This window comes from Penaeus monodon, chromosome 3 (assembly GCF_015228065.2).
Source record: "Penaeus monodon isolate SGIC_2016 chromosome 3, NSTDA_Pmon_1, whole genome shotgun sequence".
In the NCBI taxonomy this organism is placed as follows: Eukaryota; Metazoa; Arthropoda; class Malacostraca; order Decapoda; family Penaeidae; genus Penaeus; species Penaeus monodon.
In genome coordinates this window covers 38,173,347-38,177,439 of record NC_051388.1, presented here as the reverse complement: position 1 = coordinate 38,177,439, position 4,093 = coordinate 38,173,347, and the positions used below count along the sequence as shown (strand labels likewise).

The following is a 4,093-nucleotide window of genomic DNA, read 5'->3' as shown; positions in this document are numbered from 1 at the left end:
AATGTGAAGATGATAAAACACCAAATGAGTTGTGGGAAGAAGGAAAAGAACTCTTGCTGAGCACTGCTTAAGAAAACTATCGCCAAAAAGAAAAAGACAAATTCCCCCTGGATATCTGAAAAAACACTAAGTGAAATTGAAACAAGAAGATGCCTAAAATAAAAAGGTATCAATAATCCAGTTGAAAAAGTAATTTACAAAAAACAAAATACAAAAATTCAAAGATTATTGCGACAAGATAAGGAAAAATATTTAAATGAACATTGCCAGAGAATTGAAAACTGTTCTATCAATAAGACAACTAAAGAACTCTACCAAGGAGTACGAAACATCACACGAAAATTTAAACCTACAATGGACACTATCAAAACTGAAGATGGACTTGTTTTATGTGATGGAAAAGAAGTCAAAGATAGATGGAATCAATATTGTTCCAACTTATACAAAAAGAATAAAAATCTAACAACAACATTAATTAGACTCAATGACAATATATATATATATATATATATATATATATATATATATATATATATATATATATATATATATATATATATATATATATATCACAGTGCAAGAGATATATTTGCGATGAAGATGCATTCGATAGCGGCCATATACATATCGTACGTTCTCATTCTTATGTTTTGTGTGTGATTTTGTTGAATGAGAACAAGTAAAGAAAACCGCAAAAATGTAAAATAATAATAATAATAATAATAATAATAATAATAATAATAATAATAATAATAATGCAGAAGTTGTGAGCATATTTCTGTTAGTGTTCCATTTGCCTCAAACTTCAATCACCCTAGGTCGCTGGTAGTGACTCGGTGTTTGATTTTAATTAGCATATCTAAAGAAAAGAAAATAAATAAATAATAACAATAATAATAAAGACTTAGGAGGCTACATGATGTCCACGGGGCGTCGAGTGGTGCGTCAAGCACCGTGCCCGCGTGGACGTTGGAAATGTCAGTTGGTGATTGGCGCGGGATGTCCAGCTTCTTGGCAGTGAGGCTGAAATGTATCCTGCTTCTGAAGTGAGAGTAGGAAGTGGGTGATGAAGCGTCGCCCGTCACACGGATCAACAAGGGGCGCATCCCTCAGGGCAGAACTAAGTCTAACTCTTCCATTTATCAAAATCCGCCAGGTTACTAGGACGGGATAGTTCCCACCCCTGGCCCTACGGTTCGGCCATCTTGTACGATCAATCAAAAGAAAACAAGACTTAAATGAACAAGGGAAGAGCATAATGAGGTAATGTAGTGCTTTTGCTATACACTCAAGGAGCCTGCTGCAGAAGTTGTAAGTATATTTCTGTTAGTGTTCCATTTGCCTCAAACTTCAATCACCCTAGGTCGCTGGTAGTGACTCGGTGTTTGATTTTAATCAGCAGATCTAAAGAAAAGAAAAAAAAATAATGATAATGATAATAATAATGGTAGTAGAGTAGTAGTAGTAGTAGTAATGATAATAATAATAATAATAATAATAATAATAATAATAATAATAATAATAATAATAATAATAATAATAATAATAATAATAATAAAAATGGTAGTAGAGTAGTAGTAGTAGTAGTAGTAATAATAATGATAATAATAATTTCGAGATTTCTGGCTATTTTTTTCAACTTGGAACAGAGGGATATTTAGGGCTGCTCGATTTTTAAGTTTCTTTAATTTTAAGAATTTGGGGCATATGTGACATTAAAGATTACTAGTTTTTAAGATTCGGATATATATATATATATATATATATATATATATATATATATTATATATATATATATATATATATATATATATATGGACATCTTGAACAGGAGGAAATTAAAGTTTATTGGTCATGTGATGAGAAGTAAAAGTATTGAGAAAGACTTGCTGACAGGGATGGTGATAGGAAACATAGGAAGAGGCAAACCAAAGACAAGACTGAGCGACAATATCAAAGATATTTCCGGGCTGTCGATGGTACAAGTGAAAAGAAAAGCGTAAGATCGAGTTTAGTGGCGAAGGATGGTGGAGAGGTCCACGGCTGCTCAAACATGAGCATACCGTTATTGATGATGATGTATATATACATACACACACACAGACACACACACATGTATATATATATATATGTATATATATATATATATATATATATATATATCTATATATATATATATACACATACATACATACACACACACACATGTATATATATATATATATATATATATATATATATATATATATATATATATATGTATATATATATATATATATTTTTTTTTTTTTTTTTTTTTTTTTTTTAACAGCCATTCATTCCACTTGTGTTTGACTTCTCAAGGCGATATGTCTTTTTCTAGGAGGGCAATCGAGGTGAAGTTCCTTGCCCAAGGGATCAACACGCCCGCCGGTGACTCGAACCCTCGAACTCAGATTGCCGCCGTGACAATCTTGAGTCCGATGCTCTAACCACTCGGCCACCACGGCCTCATATATACATATATATATATATATATATATATATATATATATATATATATATATATATATATATATATATATCTTCTTTTAACGGTAGTTTCATGTCTGAGCCGCCGTGGTCACAGCATGATACTTAATTGTAGTTTTCATGTTGTGATGCTCTTGGAGTGAGTACGTGGTAGGGTCCCCAGTTCCTTTCCACGGAGAGTGCCGGTGTTACCTTTTCAGGTAATCATTCTCTCTATATTATCCGGGCTTGGGACCAGCACTGACTTGGGCTGGCTTGGCCACCCAGTGTCTAGGCAGGCAACTGAGGTGAAGTTCCTTACCCAAGGGAACAACGCGCACACACGGCGGCACACACAAACACACACACATGTGTGTTTGTGTGTGCCGCCGTGACCAGGCTGGTGTCGGGCGTCCATGGCTCCAGGGTGAGGTAGATCGCGGCAGGAACCTCCCACCGGGTGAGGCCGCACTTCTTCCCGTGGCTCTGGAGTTCCTTGAGGAGGGCTTCCTTCACCTTGTCGTGGTGGCAGAGGTTCTCGATCGAAACTCTCCGTGGAAAGGAACTGGGGACCCACACACACATACACACACACACACACACACATATATATATATATATGTGTGTGTGTGTGTGGGTCCCCAGTTCCTTTCCACGGAGAGTGCCGGTGTTACCTTTTAGGTAATCATCTCTCTATTTTATATGTATATATATATATTTTTTTTTTGGTTATAATATATATATATATATATATATATATATATATATATATATATATATATATATATAATATATATATATTTTTTTTTTTTTTTTTTTTTTTTTTTTTTAGGTTATATTTAACCATCTGATGGGGATTAACAGCAGTGAAATATGTACACAAGAGTATAAGCAGGTCCCTCAGGCGTGACGTACGCTTCAGCACGCTACGCCACGTTACGGCACAGTTTGCACCAAGGAGACACGGTTTTTAAGGCAAGAGTTTCGGATAAAATCGGCAAGGCCATGAGCGGGTTGCTGTGTCCTGGGCTCGACACGGGCGTCTGGGGATGTCGGAATTGGTTGATTTTTCAAACCACAGTATTAGTTTGTATTTGAGTAATGCTGTGGCTTTCCTTGGAGGCTTCTGCCTCCAAAGGAAAGCCAAAACATTCCTTATATACAAAGCACCGCCTCACGCACCGCCGCCCGGCCGCCTCCCGCCCGCCCTCCGAGGGAGCCTCACGAGCGCACGCCCCCCCCGGCCCCCTCTCAGTCCAGCCGCGAGTACATATCTTTGACGCTGTTCTCGTAGTGCAAGCACAGCTGCTTCCTCCGCAGCTTGAGCGCCGCCGTGACCAGGCCGGTGTCGGGCGTCCATTGCTCCAGGGTGAGGTAGATCGCGGCAGGAACCTCCCACCGGGTGAGGCCGCACTTCTTCCCGTGGCTCTGGAGTTCCTTGAGGAGGGCTTCCTTCACCTTGTCGTGGTGGCAGAGGTCCTCGATCGAAACCTCGCCCCTTATGCCCACGCTCTTGGCCACCTTGCGCAGGCGGTCCGCGGAGGGCACCACCACCGCCACGGTCTTGTCCTTTGTGGAGTCTGCGAAGACGCAGATGTTCTCA

General features: G+C 38.6%; 1 pseudogene; it reads right to left on the bottom strand.

Moving 5' to 3' along the window:
• Window positions 1-3,741: 3,741 nt before the first annotated feature.
• Window positions 3,742-4,093, bottom strand: part of LOC119594473 — a 2,059-nt pseudogene continuing 1,707 nt past the window's right edge.